Source organism: Dromaius novaehollandiae, chromosome 15, assembly GCF_036370855.1.
Source record: "Dromaius novaehollandiae isolate bDroNov1 chromosome 15, bDroNov1.hap1, whole genome shotgun sequence".
NCBI classification, from domain to species: Eukaryota; Metazoa; Chordata; class Aves; order Casuariiformes; family Dromaiidae; genus Dromaius; species Dromaius novaehollandiae.
In genome coordinates, this window is record NC_088112.1 from 7324706 (window position 1) to 7344475 (window position 19770).

General features: G+C 36.0%; 1 protein-coding gene across 2 annotated transcripts in view; it reads right to left on the reverse strand.

Annotated features, from left to right (window-relative positions):
* TENM2 (teneurin transmembrane protein 2) overlaps positions 1-19770 on the reverse strand; it is a 1579923-nt gene that overhangs the window by 1038377 nt on the left and 521776 nt on the right. The window contains exon 5 of one of the 2 annotated variants that reach the window (XM_064520848.1): positions 13388-13467. The exons of the other annotated variant lie outside the window; for it this stretch is intronic. The gene's annotated coding sequence lies outside the window, so the exon portion shown is untranslated. The remainder of the gene's footprint in view (positions 1-13387; positions 13468-19770) is intronic. 2 annotated transcript variants of the gene reach the window in all.

The following is a 19770-nucleotide window of genomic DNA, read 5'->3' on the forward strand; positions in this document are numbered from 1 at the left end:
AACTGAAGATGCTGGAAAACAATGACAATGACGGCATGACACCAGTTAGCCCTAGAACTGGAGAATTCTAAGCAGCTTTCTGATAAGCGAACCAAGCACATCCATAGGAAAAGGCTTGTCGGCTAGGGCAACAGCTTAGTTCCTTCAGGACTGTGTGGTCTTTGGTGGTGCTACATAAAATGGATTACTATACTGGCTTTCAGAAATCTTTTAGACATTCCTATTAAAATCATGATCTTTGAGGGGTTTATAAATTCAGCCTTTTTCATTTGCATGAGGCTGAAATCTGACATTAAAGTTCTCAGGGCAAACTTGTTGTTAAATACCTTCTGAATAGCATACAGATACTTTTTTATTGTTGTTAAACATTCCACAGTATAAAAATGATAGCCCACAAAGTTATGTCATTCTGTTCAAAACAAAAATATTCAAAATAGAAGATGCAAGCATGTGCATGCTCTAAGCTACATGAAAAATATAAAAAGTACAAAGTTAGGTAGCAATTAATATACATCAGCAATATAAAAATTCTTTGGCAGTTACATTTTACACAATAGACTAAAGGCCACATGGCAAAGTCCAAATGTCTTTATTATTTGCTCTGTCATACTTTTTATATTATCACAACCTAACTTTTTAATATTTAATTATATTATCTAGCAGAGCTTTAACATGAAACTGAGAGTAATTTTATGACATTGTCCTTGATTTCTCTATGCTTTTCAGAGACATACATGATAATGACCTCATACTTCACAAAATTTTATAGAAGTGTGTAGATAGCCTGTTGAAAAATATCTTTTATATTGTCAAAGAGAAATACCTTTTCATTATTCTTTACTTTGGGAGAAAGAAAAGGACTAGAAAATAGCAGCAGGAAATAAGGGAAACAGATTTGCTCTAAAACAGTTGGTAACAGTTGTATGCAAATAAAACTACAGTTATGTCTGTATTTGAGTCATCTGCAGGAGCTCTACTGTGAAAAATAATATTACGGTCAAACAGGCAGTATTAAATGCACCCAAATAAGTCTGGGCCTGCACTCAGTTCACTTCAGATAAGCACTTCTTTACAAAAAAAAAAAAAAAAAAAAAAAAAAAGAAAAAAAAAGAAACCCACCACACCACCACTGGGTAAGAAAACACAGAAGACCCCTTTGGAAATATGTGGTACTTTCTGTTAGGCGTTCCAAATCAAGCTTTGAAGAAAGTACAAAGCTATTGTCCAAATACAGACCCTGTCCAGAGTTGCCAAGAAATGAACAGAGAAAGTAATACTGGGCCAAGCGCTGAGTATCACTTTTGTTTAAAAATAAATTAATATAAAAAAGTATGAATTCACTGATTCTGAATTAAAGAAACTTGCAATGCTTCCAAATTAAAAGGATACACTCCTAGAGGCTTAAACAGGCAGTTCTGAGAGTCAAAGTACTTTTAGGAGTAAAGCTTAGCCCAGCAAAGAGTTATATTTTATTCTAAAAGAAAGGCTGCCAACCAACCAAAAGGGGCAGAATTCTTAAAAATGTAAATATATTTAAGGAGTGCTGGTTTCTCCTCTACTACAGTAGCTAAGGTGCTTCGTAGGTGTTGTACTAGAACAGCAGGAACCTAAAGAATATAATTTTTCAGTAACCTCACCTCTCAAATTAGAAAGCTGAATGGCATGCTTTGTGCTTTTGATTTCTAAACTTGAGACTTAAGAGTCTTGCAGACTCTTAAGGGTTTCAGATTTACTAGCAAAGAGCGTTGCGTTGTCACAGCTCATAGGCTGGGTAGAAAAAAAAGGAGTGCCAGGTTACAGACAGATTACTAACAAGGATTTTTTTTTTTTTAATGGTTCACTGGCTAACAGGAAAGGGAAGTTTAATGGAAAAGAAGTTTTGCTTAGGGTTCAGGTTTTTTATTCATTTTTCCATAGAGTAAAATATTTATGTTTTTGGTCTTGCTTCATCAGAAGTAGAATTGTTTCATTCTTTAGCAAGAAAATACATTCTATTTCTGTGGATGAAATACTTGAATATACTCACTATATACACACACAGGAAAAATCTTCCATGGAAACAGCAAAGGCCAATGAGACAGGAAGCCCTCAAACTGACATCAGTCCAAGATTGAACACTACCCATTAAGTGTAGATGGTGAAGCTAAGGCTGTCCAGGAGTGAGCAGGTACGCTGGCACCTGTCTTATTCAATAGGCTTTTCGTCAGGAGCTGTACTGCACGTCCCACACTTATGCAAGTAAATTGGCTTGATAATATGTAAAAATGAACACTACTTCTCTGGTTGCCTCAGAGAATAAAAAGCATTGCACAGCACTTGAGCAATGAGCATGAACTTAGCATTCTGATGGTGCTGTCACCATGGGCTGTAACTTTCTCCATTCATCAGTCTGAAATGGGCTAATTCAAAACACCTCAAAGAGGAAAGAAGGGGAGCTACCTGTCTTCAAAGAGATATGAAGTATGAAAAAACCCCCAAAAAACCGTAAGAGAGTAGACATAGAAGCAAGAGAGTAGACATAGAAGCGGTATCTTTTTGCATCTGCTTCAGCTTGCTTTGGGAATTTTCACCAGCAATTTGCAAAGGTACACTGGCAACCAATTGCTGTGTGGAAAGCCAGAGCATAGAATACCAACATGAATAACTTCTCTGACTTCAGTATAGGTATTAAGTGGGTTACACAAACATTCCTAATGCATTCCATTATATTACTAATGACTTTCATACCATCAGCTACTAACCTCATGGAGATTCAAAATCAACTGGAGACAGCTGCCACTCCACCTTTCCTGACATGTCAATCCAAATTTCAAGATTCTCTCACATGATGCAGAGAATATTTTGGAATGAAGCTTATGGGTCTCACTGCAGCACAGTGAGAGAGCAGAGGGCTAGCTGTTCCAAATGACCAATACATACTGTCTGGAGTATTCCACATTTTCCCCATAGTAGAAGAATGATGGGTTTACAGTCTTCACACTTAAATGTCATGAAATTATCTAAAATGCACAATGAGCAATTTCCAAGAAATAATTTGGGGTTCTCTGAGACTTGATGTTACAGGCAAAGATCCATGACAAAGCTAGCTGAAAAGTCCAACACATCTTGTCATCTTGCCCATAAAACTTACCTTTTCAGGACGTAAAAAAGGAATCCTTACTTGACTATCTTAAAACCATTAATCAGAAATTCTAGTCGGGCACCATGAAAGAGGAGAAAAGAGGTTATTCACCATCTTTTCCCCTATTTCATCTAAATGACCAAATAGCTTGGACTGTAGTAAACATATGTACAACTCACTATACCCAAGATTGGAATCTTTTGCTAAGTAAGAGTAATTCAGTGGTATTTTCAAATTGTATCTTGGTCCCAAAGAACTTTATTCTTACAGCTTTCTGCAAACTATCATTTTGAAAAATTCTCCAGTTAATTTCCTCTTGTTATTTTTAAAGCTATTCTTTCTTCGTTTGAAACCAAATGTTTTCCTACCACATAAATCAGCTTTATCATGCTGTAATTACGTCCTTTTACAGTACTTTTTGTTTTGTCCTGTGGAGGAGATAACACCGATACAAAACATCACTATTAACAGTAGGAGAAATTCCTATTCGTTGGCAACCCAGAAATAGCTTTCATGTTCATGGAGACAATTCCTATTGCCAGCAGTTTGACTATTACTGACAGCAATCTCCCAGGGTCACATACATAATCAGCAGCACAAAGAACATTAACAGAACAATTATAGAAGGAGACAAGTCTATAAAATATAAGATGCACCATTAGGATATACGATTGTGCATCACTCCATAGTGACATTCAAAACACTAATCAGGTCACCAAGTGGGTCTAAGTGTTTCAACTACACTCGTTGTCAAAACGAGGTATCAAATAGCTCAGAAAATGAATGCATTGTTTGACTAAGGACAACTGCAGCCAAGCTGATAAAAAAAACCATATACATCAGTCACGCTTCTCTATTTAATGCTAGCATATTAAAAATGCCTCGATATAATCATAACTTTGGGGGAAAAGAGCAAAAAGACAAAGTCCAAGAAACTTGCCTTTTATGGAGGATGGGACAGTCAAGCCTGACACTAACTGATAGCTCAAAGGAATACCAGAAGGACATAACATGACAGATGACTTTTCTTCTTTTAAAGGAACTGAGTAAGTTTTTTAACCAGAAACATAAGACAGTACGGACTTACGCTATCATCTTTCCAGATGCCTTCCAACCAAGAAAATATTGCACTTTTATCATTTATTTTCTATTCCACATTCTACTTTACCTTTGTGCACAGCAGAAAAAAAGAAAAGAAAAAAACCCACTACTACTTATAACATTCGAGAAGAGTAAAGCACTTTCCCCTGAAGAACATCCATTACAGAAATAAGTATTTTTTTCCTAGGATGAGAGAAATAATCCCTACTTCTTGCTAAGAATATAAAACAAAGAATGAAAATGACTGAAAAGAATGACTGATTTATTTCCAAGGTCACATGATGTTTCTTTGTCATATACCCTAAGCTGAAGACTAACTATTTGTACCCCCATCTTATATGAGAGGAGGCTTAGGTTTACTTAAAATGAGACAAGTACAAAGCAGTTGATTTTGATGACTGGGCTAATTAAAGGTGCATATGATTTCCTGTCTAAAGGGCCATGTTTTCTAAAAACATATTTAAGAGCAGTCATAGAAATTAAATGTCTGCTTGGTGGTTTAAGAGGCGAGAAGCAATCAAACAAATAACAAGGAACATTTAGACCCAAATATACAACTTTTTACTACAAGGCCAATTTTTCTTTTCTTCTGCTTTTATCGGAACTTGGATTTGTATAGCTAACCTGTTTGTTGGTCTTAATAGCACACCAACTTTTACTGGTCATTCAGCATAGGAGGACAGATGTGTTTCACTGGTCATCCCATGGAGCATCTTAAACAACATAAAAAACATAAAACAAGGCTTTTCTAATTCCTTTAAAAATAAGGTTGAAAATTGAAATAAATTAGAGAAGTCAGTGGGACTTGATATATTACTTAAAAAAATGTAGAGATACAGTTTATAGATACGCATGCTAGCAAAAAATATACAATGTATGATAGAGTATTTTATTAGGCCGCCGCCTGCCCCCCCCTCCCCCCCCCAAAACCTGTTTCAGTATCAAGCACCCATAGTTTAGGAATCATGAGAAAAATAAGAATAAAACATGACTGTTCTCTTAATTACTCCTGAGTTATGATAATGCTCCTCCAATAAAAGTATTAATTATCAACAACCCATTAACTTCATTTAACTCATAAGATGTTGTAAGATTTGTAGGATCTGGTTCCAGTAGAAATAAAAATGAAATAAGCAGGGAGTGAATCTACTGCTAAGTTCAATCTAAAAGACCAAAATGGACAATGGGAACTACAGGAGAGAATGGCAGAAGGAAAAAAAAAACAAAAAAACAAAAAAACCCTTTATTATACTCTATATTGAAAAACATATGGAGAAGGCTGTCTTGTTTAGATTCAGTTGTTCTCAATCCAGTACTTTAAATGACTGGAATTACTCATCTAAGGAATAAAAAAAGCAGGTACTGACCTAACCACATGGATGACAGATTCAAAGGAAAAGAACAAAAATGCCAGTATATCTTTCTATTTTTTTTAAACTAATTACTTCTAATATTCCACATCAATTGATATCAAACAGATTTTTCTTACTCCTCAGATTCCTGCATTCACAATACCTTGAGATAAAATTATAAGGTCCCAAGTTCTTAGAAAGTTTTGACTTCATTGACAGGTTTACAGCTGTATCTGGAGACTTTCTAGAGTTAAAAATTGGAGATAAATTATCAGGGAACAATAGGAATAGACCTTTTTGTTTGCTTCAAATCCTTAAAGGTCTCAACATAATAAACATCAAATTCCTAACATTATTGCACTGAAATGAATAAAATAGATTATTTTCTAGATTTCTCTTTCCTCTCCTCTTCAGAGGTCTGTACACTGAGACAAACTGGGCTGAGATAAAAGAAGCTGAAGATTTTAAAAAAACAAGCCTTACAAATACACAACAGTTTTTCTTTACAAGCAACAATACAAAATTCTGGCACATACAGACCATATGGCATGACATTTATCAGCATTAGTCTGGGATTACTCTTATCTTGCCCTACCCATTTACCAAAGAAAAAAAAAATCCATCCTAAACTTGCATCAAAAATCAAAGTTGTTTTCAGTATTTCTCCTCTACATACTCCACATATCTTTCATTGTAACAGATTATACCTTATCTCTATTGAGGTGAGAGAAAACTTGCACTATTAGGAAAATGTTGTTCCCATACTCCTGTATAACCGCATTCTTTTGCATTTTATCAGCCAAGTGGAAATATGCCATCAAGCTTAGCTTTATTCTGGTTATACCTAAACTTTCATCTCTTTATTAAACAGACTTCAGAAAAACAACCATCCTAACAGAATTCAAAGAGTGCAAAACCCAAATATATTCAAAATCTATGCAGAGTTAACTCTCTGCATACACGTCATGCCTCTCAAGTCTGGTATTTTGAGGTTTCAAGAGCTTTCTTCTCTTTCTGCTTACCACAATCCTTTATCTATTGGGAAGAGATTTTTCACATTTCCAGTGGAAACCATTGTTAACTGCTATACCTTTTAAAAGAAAAAAAAAAGAAACAATACCAAAATTTTTTAAAAATAGATTTATTCAACTCTACTGCTTATTTCAGAATTACTTTTTCCTCATATTTTCCATCACACAACCATGATTCTCAGAGCTTGGCCTGACAGTCTTAAAGCTGATATTTTCCATGCCAAGTTCCTGCTCCTGGCACCACTTTCTCTTCTAATTTTATGCAAAAAGGTTTTTTAAAGCCTTGAAATAGGCATTCCTAGAAACAATGCTAACAAGGAAACCAGACACCGATCCTTTGGAAGAGGAGGGGAATTTGATTGCTAAACATGCCGTTTACACAGGACAACCTAACTCAAGATGCGTAAAACCATATTAATTCCAGTATTGTTGGCTTTCAGCAAAATTAGCTTTTGCTACCTTTTGTACTTCATTACATCTAGTTTTTGTATTCTTTATAAGGAGTAAGAATATTTTCCGATAGCAGAATTATTAGCTGCACTAGTAATTTACCTCTAACTTTTTGTCCCTGTCCTTCAAAAATATTTTTCCATAACTCGCTCAGTAAATTCAATAATTGCATCTTCTTCTTATATAAATTTCAGTGCCATTTTCATGGTATGATACAAGCTGAATAATTTGTTACACAAATATACACACAGACTGTACTTAAATTTATTCTTGTTTGACAAAATTCCCATTTTAAACAGGGATTTACAAAAAATCACATACGAAAATTGAGAAACTCTCAAAATTAAATCTGCTTTTAAAATATGACTACAGTAGCCACATACATGCATAAAAAAACAAGTTATTCTTTTAATTTGTATCAGAAAAAAACACCAATAAAGAATTAAATAATGAAAGGTACAGTTATTTTGAGACTCAGAGTAGAAACTTCTGCATGGTGATAAAAGATCAAAAGCCTCTGAGTCACAGTCCCTGGTAACCAGGTAACAACAGATCCTGGCATCTGCTGTTCCTTACTTATTTGCATGATTAACAAATAGGTATCCGAGTGCCTTAATCCTTGAGACATCTACCCACCTACCCTCACTAATTGACTGAGTCTCTGCAGCCCGCACAAGATGCAAGCCTAAGGATAAATAGTAGTAACAAATAAACCGTGCAAAGAACTCACACAGTTCAGTACATAACATAACATAACCTGGATTTAGACCTGGAAACTGACCAGATTATCTGCATTTAAATTGTCATTCAGAACTTTCCCTGGAACATTAAAGCTTTTCTCCTCTTTGATTAAAGTCATACTTTGTTATTGTTCTAAAGCTAGCAATTTGCCTTTTGAGTTTTTCTTCCTGGTCAGAAAGATCTGAGTTTCACATGATTTTTAAATACTTTTCTAAGAGTGCCTAACAAATATTACACTGTATTTAAGTCCTTGAAGGCTTCAAAGTCTGAATCCTATCAGTGTCTAAAATGTCTCCTGTGTTTTGAATGCATAAACCCTCAGAACAAAACATTCTTAGATAGGGATTTCCTCAAATGCCTAGCAGTACTATGTTACTAGTATTCTACCATAGGCACCTAGGGATATGAAAGAATATTCTACTATAGCCTCCAGCACACAGTGTCCAGTGTAAGGGGATGTCTCTTGCCCTGGCTACAAGAAGAAACAACCCTCTCTCCCACGAAGAATTCATCCCAGATGAGAGAGATTTTAGAAATGCAAAATATGAAAATTCATCTTGTACATCCAGCTGTTGACATATCCAACCCCATACATTATCCGGTATTGCCTGCAATAGCTTTCTTTACCCCACCTCACAAGGAAAGCTGTGGTCTGCGGAGTTAAGTGCCTAGGGAGACACTATGCATTAGGATTCCGGAACTTATGCCAAAATATTGACGTGTTTTCTTAGACAAGATCCTGTCTGATCCTCGCCTACCTCATCAACATGAGGTCACCAGTGTACAATTTTTTTGTTTTAAGCTGAAACTCAAAAGAATCCATTTGAAGTTTAACAACAGTTTATAACTAGTTGTGTGCAACAGACGAGAATCTGCAGCCCTCCCTCTCAACAGAGAGCCCCGTCCTTCTTTCATTACCATCATACAACAGGGGTTAGAAACAGATGGGCTCCAGACAAGACAGAAGAAAACATCTAATTGTTGCTCCTCTTCATTGCTTATCCATGCTTTCTTGCTTCCACTTTCATATCCTTCTTACTCACTTTTCTTTATCTAATGAAAAAATACAGTTACTAAAACGTGCTCAATAACTTGCATGGTATCTTTTGCCATGCTTTCTCCTCCAAATGCCTGCACAATTGTGACAGCCTATGTCTTGGGGAGTCCTAGGTCCACCTAGCAACATCACTGTTTTAATACGTATGAACAGAGGGCTGTATGATGTAATATGTTTCACAAATGAATCTACTTGTTATCAATCACTTCTCTGTTCCTCTTGCAATCATCTTCTTATGGCAATATAATTTAAAATAGTCTCCCCTTCATGTTATTTTGGAAATCTGAGAAACGTTGTAAATCGTATGTTGAACACCTATTTTAACTAAGAATTTAGATTCTGGAGATATCACTCCAAGGTGATAATACCTCTCTGGACACAAAACTCCTAAAGTTACTTTGAGAACAGCAATGATCATATCTCTAATTTTCACCCATATTAAATATGATATACTTCTGACCTGTATCTGATCCTTCAAATCCCTCTGTATTGGATTCCATATGTGGGTTAACATTGATTTCTTTCCTAAAGAAGTAGCTATAATCCTGTAATGGATGATATATCACTTCATGTTGGCTGCCTTGTAATTTCTCATCTTGAACTTTCCCATCTTCACTTCTTATTCCTCTAGAATAAGAGAAATATTGAACTCATCTGTTGTTTCTAGGAAAGAGAGTATTTTTTGAGGTCCTTGTCTAGATTCTATTTTGTTCCGTTATCAGCTTCCCTAATGCAGGTATTTATGAACATCTTAATTGCCCCATCTGGATGCTTCCTACAGACAAAACCAGGATAAAATTGGAAACATTATTTCTGGATTCACCACAACTGATCAACATGGCAGTATTAACTGTGCAATGACAAAATATCCATGACTTTATACAGCACTTTTCTGCAGCATAAATTTCTGTAGGATATTTGAAATACTTCTCTTTGCCCTCTGCAGAGCACTACCAAACACAGATTTTTTTCGCCAAACCTCTCTCTGGAATGCAGAACAGCCAACCCTGCTTCGCTATGTGATCTGTCCTAAGAAGATCTCGCCTCATGATTCATTGTTCTTAGGTAAGAAAATAGCAGGAAATATCGCACATATTTGGGTCAAATCTAAAAAACTCAAAATACAGAAAGACCACACTCAAATCCAGGATTTAGTCAGTGTGTCTGTGAAGAGAAGCAGAGCCTGGATTTTCAGGACAGTTCGGCACACTGGGTGCGCACTGCCTGGCAAGCCCTAAAGTAAATTCAAGAGCAACACCTGGATCACCTTCAAGCCCAGACTATAGCACTATCAGCCATATGCATGACTTCGAAAAGCATTCAACACTGCCATATTGAGCTCCTTTACATTTTATATAAAACTTCCATCAGCTTCCACAAGACTGTTGTTGGGCTGATACAATTTTTAAAATACTACCCTGAGGTATTCTAAACCCATGTTAACTGTGCCCTTGCGTATGGCACAGACTGCTAAGAGCACTGACACGCAAAGAGGACAGTGAACATGTATTACAGAAGCAAACCTACACTTTTCATTACACTCCTATTATAGGCATTTTATGCAAGACTCTGTTTCAGGAATGTTAATGGACTTCCTGCCTCTTCTCATGTCACCATCTAACTAAAACAGTGGCTTCAATACAGAAGATGAAGTCCACTGATCTCAGCAAATGTGCAGAGTACGCCTCCAAAACAGAAGAATCTTAAATAAATCCATGTGAACCTGCAGCAACAAACAAAAACTAAAAAGTACATGATGAGAAACTGATGTGAAGTATTTACTGTCACTCAGATATTGGAAGGGATTAGTTACGACTACATGTTTTATTAGGCTAAAGATATTTTTCTCGTATCTGTGAACTGCACCCGATAATACGTTATCACTGTGCCTCAGGCTACACTGTAGTTGATTTTATTATGTACTGAATTAGGTAGTTATTTCATTTCTGTTATACAAGTTGCTTAGCTGATTCGTAGAGCTTACAGTTCAAACAGCTCTTGGAAAATAAGAGAGATCAGGAGTGTACTTACAGGAGATACATTAATTTGAAAAGGCTACTCCATGAACTCAACAGATCCGGCAGAACTTTCTACACAACTGTCTGTTCAGTCCCCTTGCCTCCACCTATATTCCCTTCCTGTCCCACAACAGAGGAAACCACCTGTTTCTCATTTCTTTAAATGCCTCAGATGGTTAAAAGGGGAGGTGACGTGACCATCTGCTACTGCCTTGTCCGGAACGTGGCATATGCATTTATCTTTGGGATGTCTGTGTGCGCTCTACCTTACTTCATAAAAGCAGTTATCTTCAACTTTCCATCCTGGTTGTTTCTGACCTATTTTAAAGCATACTACCATAAATATTATACTTAAAATATTTAGGTATATTTTATATATATTTTTTATTTATATATATATACACACACAAATATATACATCCCACAGCATGTTTTGATTGCCATCCAACAAAAAGAGAGGAGTGAGCATAGGAGACTTGATTTACGATTAATATTTCTTTACTACAAAATGATTTATTCTATTGCTTTAACAGCTTTCCCTATCAAAAGACGTTATTTTCTTATGTTTGCTAATCAAAATATCAAGGTTATCTCATAAGCCAGTGAAAATACTGGTGACTGCACTTGAGTAAGAGATGCTGAAAGAAAAGGCAGGAAATCACGGCGTATAAAAGGGTACAACGGTGCAGGAGCAGCTCAGTAGGTGGGAGTTTTCTTTCATTCCAGCGTGGGGGGAGGAATCGACTCTGACAATCTTCTAACCCAGTCTGCAGCGAACATTCTCATCCTTCCCTTTGTTGGGACAATAAAGTACGCCGGTATAAATACCTCATACCAAATCCTGAGTACTACCATCTTTCTTGTATATGCAGTTACATTATATTCAACTCTAGCACAAAATAAAATCTAAATACTTCTTATATTTTACCAGCTTAATAAAATAAACAATTATTAGATGAAAAGTGAATGCCAAGTTCTGGTCTATTTTATGTAGCACAATTCCGAGTTGTAACAGATGCATTTCAGTTCTTGGTTCCTCCGAAGTTCTTTAAGTCAGCCACTTCAAGCTTTTTTATCAGTATACATTTTACCATTTTGTTTTCTAACAGGCATGAATTTCATTTTGTAAATGTAACTATACTATTTCCCAAATGTACCACTAAAATGTAGATTAAATTATATAAATCAATACCATGAATAACATGCTGTTTTCAATGTTCTCCCTTTTAAATGCCATTCTTTTAAGGACATTAAATTGAATATAATATGTGAAGTAATTTACAGGTTTGGTTCACCTCTTTCACTCATATTAGTTTTATAACAGCAATTCTCAATTGCACTCAGATAACTAGCTGGCGAATCAGAGCAGATAGTAAGCCAGTTAAGCACTTCTGAAAATTGCTCTACTGAAAACGACACTCAGGAAGCCCTACTCATACAAAGTAAGTAGAACATCATGGATGTTAGCCTCTGCCCTCAGCTACCAAACAATTCTCCCCGACACGCAGTGTTCATTTTAATTAGTCCAGTGTGCTTTGGACCCTCCTCTATCAAGACAGCAATTGAACACACAAACTTCCTTTGACTAGTGTAACCTGTTTACTTCACATTATTGGTAGCCTGTTATGAAGTTGATCTGGAGCAAGTTAAAACATCAGAGGTCTCAGGTCTCGTATCCAATTACAAAAACTGTCTCATTACTTTCAGACCTTCATTAAATAAGACTCAGTAATTTTGCTGTTCCTAGACTTCTAGAATAGCATGGAAACTCCGTGGATAAACACATTGCAAAAGAAATGTTTCAAATAGTGCCATTTCTTGCTGGACTTTGAGTGAGGTGAAGTATTAATTCCATTTAAAGTAAAATACAATTACCCACAGCATACTGTATTAAAGCCACTGAAAATAAGATTTCCATGTACATATATCTTAATGTTATAAAAGCTACTCAGTGACTGGACATATAGGTATTCTATACCTCTTGGATTCAACTCTTTTTAAGATCAGTGATATCACTGAAAATAACCAATATTAACAAGACATCAACTGAATTTATTCTAGTACTGGCAAATGAGAAAGCTAATTAGTGGCAACAATTTACTTCAGAACAGGATTTTTATGATTTGCTGGGTTATGACCTTTAATTAAATGTATTTTGTGTGTTTCCTCCACCAAGATAATTGATATAATGCATAATGCAAGATGCTTTACGGCCACTTCTTTCCTAAAATGCAATTAAAATTTATCCACACTGTCAAAGACAGAGTATGTTGGACATCCACGGCTCAAAATCTTTATGTCAGTGCCACATGATTAATGAAAACAAAAGAGACAGAAGAATAAGCCAATTTGTTTTAAATGGCATGGATGAAATCACACATTTTTTACAGAAATCCCATAAGTTCGTACGTAACCGAAGCCTAAGACTATTAAGAATAACCACCTTGTGCAATACAACTTTCAAAAGCCCACCAGTGGACTAACTTCCTGCTTTTAAGAACAACCAAGTACATCACCTGAGAGCAATCACAACTGTTGCCCCTCTGAGGTATTCTTATGCAATCTTAGGAAATGTTACACTTCCAGTGAAGGTTACCTGGGAACAGACAAAAATGATAAAGAAAGTGGATGATTAAAAAATCCTGAAGATAAATCATTCTGAGGACTTAATTCCATAATTTACAGCAACAAAAATTTAGGCTCATTTTAAACTCTCGCGCTTATAACATACAGAGGCAATTACTCTGTTAGCAGCAGAGCAGAATCTTGTACATTTTAAGATGCTATCACTGTGATAATCTCCAAAACATTGTATTATCCCTGCCTTTGGATCAATATAATCTATTTTAGTTTCTCTGCAATCTGACTAATCAGTTTAAAATACCAGGCCATGCTCTGTAATGATTTAGTAATTAACATTTCCACTAATTTCAAGAAGTATTTTGTTATTGAAAATAGCATGCAACTACTGGGCCAATCTGTGATTCATAATTAACTTTGAGATAAAATGGGAAACAAAAGGCAGAACATTAAGAGTGGAAGCCACAGGTTGAGAAGGATACCAATATGGATGCACCTGTGAAATAAGATAAATATTGTTTTGGTATTTCATTAAAGACTTACCCAAAACAGATCATAGAAAATGCTGTCAACAGTATCATGCTATGGAGAATACCAAAGGAAAACCTGACTTAAAATTCCCCTCAAAACCAGAGAGCTCACCTGAATATTTTATGCAAGTGACTTAAAAACTGCACTATGAAAATCATAGCTGTAAAATACTACAAAGGCACTGAAAATTTTTGAAGATTAGGCGCTTGTGAGCAACAGCAGCACCTGAGTTGGATGGTAAAAAGCCAATGTTATCAGGCCTTACAGTTAGCACATAAATCAATTTAAAAATTATCATTCATTCATAGTACAGTAATATTGTAAAACTGCTGCATTACGCAGGCTAAAAACAGGTGCTTTTTCCCAAAAGTGCCTTTATTGAAAGTAAAAGACTGTATAATGTGGAATGATGGATCATTCACTATTGTAGGCAAACCGCTCTTCCCTTTTATTCCATCTCCTCTGTAAACAGTATTTCATTATTTAAACACTGGAACAGAGGTGATCACTATCACATATCTAGACTAAGGGTATCAGGACCAGAACTATTTCTTAAAAGCCACATCGCTAAGCACACTTCTGATGTATACCAGCATATATGGACAATATTTGATAAGTATCCCTAGGTCTTAGAGGACAGCAGTGACTGAAGCTGTTGACAGTCTCCAAAACACGTGAAAGTTTTTGCATTTAGGCAGGAAGGGACAGAAAACAAACACAAACAGAAGGCACAAATAAAAATGAAATATTGATGCAATGGAATTGAGTTACAAAGATGAATCAGTAGAGACATACTGTCATGAATATACGAGCGGAGCGTCCAGGAACAGCACCAATATCCAATAATTAACCAAATCCATCCATAACCACCTACTTCCTTTTGATCATATAAACCACCAAATCTTCAGATTCTTTGAAGTTATTCCTGACAGGCAATTAACTACGAACTGAATAAGCTAAGTAAGCTTTTTTGTTTTGGAAGACAGCAAGTTAATATTACCATGTGTGTGGTTACAGCAAGCACTGTGTAAGAGTAGGCATCTCTTTGCCATCTACTCACCTGATTTGTAAGAAAATAAGCCCAGATGTCTTGAACTTATTGTAGCACTTCTAACCAATCCATTATTTTCTAGTGAGGAAGTATCCAAAGCATAAAATGAAAGCAGCAACTCACTCCAGATACCGTAGAATATTAAAGATGAGTTCTTAAGAGCCATTAGTTTACTAAGAGGTTTTTTTTTTTATTTAAATGAATACAGAAAGTCCCTAAATTCATACCATGTACATTAATTCATGATTTCTTGGAAAAAATAGTTTCCTAAAATGTATTCTCTACAAGCAAACTGTGCTCTTTCTGTATCATACCACCCATCACCTTACTAGAAGAGAAACTATGTCATAAAGCTATTTACTGCAGAAATTTTCAAGTCATGAGGACCCTGATAGTGTGCTAGAGTGACAAAATTTTCTATAAGCAACACATAAATAAAACAACATGTTTTAACATGTAGCTATCAGATCTCCTGTCTATTTCTTTATGCAGCAAGAATGAACTAAATGAATGCTTTTATTTTGACAGAGAACCTCCTCATCCTCTCTCAGCTTTCTTCTCACTTGCAAAGACGTCTTAGCCCCCACCGTCAACTTGGAAGCTCTTACTGTCACTAGGCAGAAAGAAAACGCCTCACAGTGTATGAGGACTGTCATACGCCAATAGATTTGGCTGTCAAGCACTGAAAAGTACTGTCACTCAGTGTCAGAGGACTAACAACAAAGCAATTATCAAAAAAAACCCCCTCATCTTCATGAAGCCCAAGATATGCAGATAAAAATGAGACTCTGAGACAGATCTAGCTAGTTAGAAATATCTCTTTAGTTAAAAAGGTGTGAATTTTATCAAAGATTCCATTAAGTCATTTTATTATTTATACACGAAAATAAAACCCCAAAGACTTCAAAATGAGACCCCTGTTTATTATTCAGGATTTAGTCAACATTTGAGATGCTATTTCAAGTGAGATACTATCTTTATTATTTTCCTATTATCAGTTAACTGCTAGAAAAATAATTATTTCGATGGTCGGTCAGGATGACGATTGGCTTGAAGAAGTCAAATATGTGGAGGAAGGTGAATTTTAAAAAGATAGAATTCAGTATGAGAAAAAGTCCAGAAAGTTTATCAGTTGCATCTGTTTCTAGGACCAAGTTACATGAGGGCAGTGAGAGAGAATCTGAACCTGTTGCAAATAGCTGTAATTGAGAAATACTTACATATTTAGTAGAATGTTAAAAGCGGCAAGAATGCCAAATGGCATTTTGATTTATCCCAAATAGACCTGGGCCCACAGAGCTGAACAGTTCAGAAGTTTCTCTGAACTCTATAATTAAGACAGTAATATGAGGGAAATTCTTGATAAGGTTAGTTGTCAAACCCTCCACCTAAGGAAACATTTTTGTTTAGCAAAATGCTTACCAATGCTTTAGGAGACCACTACAGTCAGCAAAACCTAAATAATTCCCTAAATACGGGTTCTTAGTATCTCAGAGGATCATTCTCAACCTCTGGCCAAGCTTTCAATTCCATTCATCCATCCTAACTTGCAATGAGTACGTTTCATTTCTGAAGCAAAGACTTGATTTCAGAGATGCTTGAATGACTAAGCTTACTTAACCTATTAGTTGCCTAGTAAGCCTATTAAATAATTGCCTTATTTCTAGAAAAATCCATATACAGTAATGAAGTATATACTACATAGTGTCAATGATTTCATTTGGCACATTGTGATGGACTAACAGCTCACATCAAATACAAGTGGAAGGCAAACATGAATCTTTTCTGTTACACTTCCAGGTTACTGCCTTCCGTATGTATGGCATTTTCTCTGGAAGACCCTAATAGAGTTAACAATCTTAGCATGGAAAACGAACATCTCTTCATAAACACTGAAATGGGAGACAGATATTATGCTTACCAATAACTGCAATGAAACAAATGCCTCTTAAAGCACGACACTCCAAAGTAACTACACCTCTGTCACTTAGAGTATGAAGCTATTATACTCAGTAATCCCACCACCACCACCAAGAGAGATTTACACATTAGCATAGTGTTATGCAAAATATCTAAGGAATTTGGACATGATGTTCTTCATATGGAAAGGAGCCATCAAGTTTGTGCATACATTTTTTCCCCCTCTTTTTTAGTGCAGAGGAAAATATCAGTTCCAGTAAATCAGACAGCCCTTTAACTGATGATTTTCCCCTTCTGTTTACAGATTAAACACTAGCAGGAGAACGCAAATCTCATCTCTCTCTCAGCTGACCTTGCTCCATGTGTCACTATCTATATGCAAATCCAAGACGGAGAAACATCTAAGATCCTATTCTGATCTCAGGAAAAGTGATATCCCTAACATCAATGGGTCAGATCTTCAGAGAAGATTCACGTCACTCCTGTCCCTTCAAAATCTGACAGGCAATTAAAAATTAAGAGTAAAATAAAACCACCAGTAATCCTTCTTCTAAGCAGTTCCACAAAGAGGTTTTGCTATGAACAATAACCAATTACATCTTCTGCACTAACATTGGATGCTTAGATGATGAGGATCAGGAGTCTTGACACTAAATCCTTTTTCCACCAACTTAGTTGAACTCACTTCTATCCAAGCTTTCTAATTCAGGTAGCTGCATTTTTATGCACACAACCCAGGACCTACAAGATGATTTTCATGGGCTATGAACAACTTGAAACTACAAATTACAATGTAGTCTTTAATAAGTACTTTTGAAATTCAGCTCTAGATGCCAGTCCAGGGAGATGTATTTGGAAAAGGCTTCAATATATCGAGATCTACTGTGATCCAGCATCAATTAAGCTGCTAGTCAGAACGAATGCTATTAACACATGGCCAAGAAGTGCTGCAACTTTTTTGAAAGTCAGCATTCAAACTCAGAGGCCAGTTTTTAAAACCTGGACCTGTCTTTCCAGCATTTTGTTTCTTTCAGCTATACAAAATGCGTAATTACTGCAAATTATATACCAAGTTCAGTGAAAAGGTTGGTCCTGAAATGTTTAAGCCAAACATTCTCCTTCTTACATTTGATAAATGAAGCACTTGGGTAATCCTCAGCCCAGGGCCTCAGCTGTCTGCAAACCAAGGCCCAGTTTGGTGCAGCACAGGTACATGACCTTGGCTTGCTTTTGCTAAGAAAACTGTCGCTAAGGTGTGAGAGTGTATGCATACGGTCCAAAGGAACACAAGATAAAAACACTAAAATAAAACAGAAAAGCACAACATTCAAGAGCATAGTTGCTCAAGAAATCAAGAAGAAAAATGCTTACAAGAAAAAATGTAAAACTCCTAAGGAAGAAAAGCAGAGAACTGGAAAAGAGCAACTCAGCAACATTGAAAATTGACCCATTGTAAGGAACAGCAGAGACCGAGATCCCTCCACACATGATCACGTAAATGCTTAGTCTGCTAGCAGGTGAGCCTAGCTACTTATTTTGTCTATGACAGAATAAATAATTGTTTTGCACGCCTGTGCATATCTTCCTTATGGAGTCTCTCTCCACACTGTAAAACCTACCTGAACTAACGGACTGAAATAGCGGCGGCTACTTGCTAAGAGCCTAAGTCAGGCTGAAAGAACCTCTGGGTCAATTTTTGTTTTATCAACAGCAAGAACAATTTTTACTGCATTTTAGTTTTGATGTTGCTCTGAAAAAAAACAATGATTTGCACAACTATGAGTAGCATGTACTTATTTAATATTTCAAGATGGGAACAGCACATATGCCAGTTTTTCAGAGACTGGATTTGAAACAACTGAGGACTCGGAAGATAACTATTCTGATGAGTTCATGAATATAACTCATGAACTATAGCCACCCTTTTTGAAAGTATTATTTTTTCCTGGACTGTATTCTAGATATAGGGAGATTCCACAGATTTTTAGAATGCATTTAGGATTTGCTACTCCCACTCGCTTATCACTATTTCATTGAAAACTCTTGTTATCATTTTTGAATAGTTTGAAAGTCATCAGATATATATCCAATACATTTGAAAGAGACATCTAAAGCTTAAGTTGCTGCCAGGTGCTCAGTAGGAAAAAAGTTTAAATTTCACAAATTCCATCAAGATATGTCAGGCTTTTACACTAACCTTTAAGGCTGTAACACACCATGACTGGGAAAGCAGGTATCAGTGCCTGAAAACTGTTCAGTCTCAGTTATATAAAACCTTTGCTTTTATTAGCACTAAAATACTCATCAAAATATGCAGGTGGAAAATCTGATTTAAAATGTGCTATCAACCTGGATTTTGATAAACCAGATGTTGCAATAGCTTCATTTGAACAGCTACAAATAATTGGACTGCATAAACTCGGGTGGATGTCCAACGTTTCTGTTTAAAAAAGCACCTGGCTTTTTATACGGATGCAAATATCATGATATGTTAACAAGGATGCTATTTAAAATAAAAATGGCTGATAATTTGATTCTTTGTAACTCATACAAACTAAACGTGTCTCGTCAGGATTCTCTGTTGCACCATCTGATTAGAAGTATGAAAATCAGAGACACTGTCACTTCAAAAATAAATTGAAGATTTCGTTTTTTCTGTAGTAACTGAAAAATTCGCTAGTACTTGTACTGAGAACTACCTGGTCTAAGACGCACACTGTTACTTTATTAGACTTAGAATTATATATAAAAGAACAAGCTTGTTATTCTTCCTCATGCAAGTCATGCAATGCTTGTGACATTTACTAGTTGGAGGGT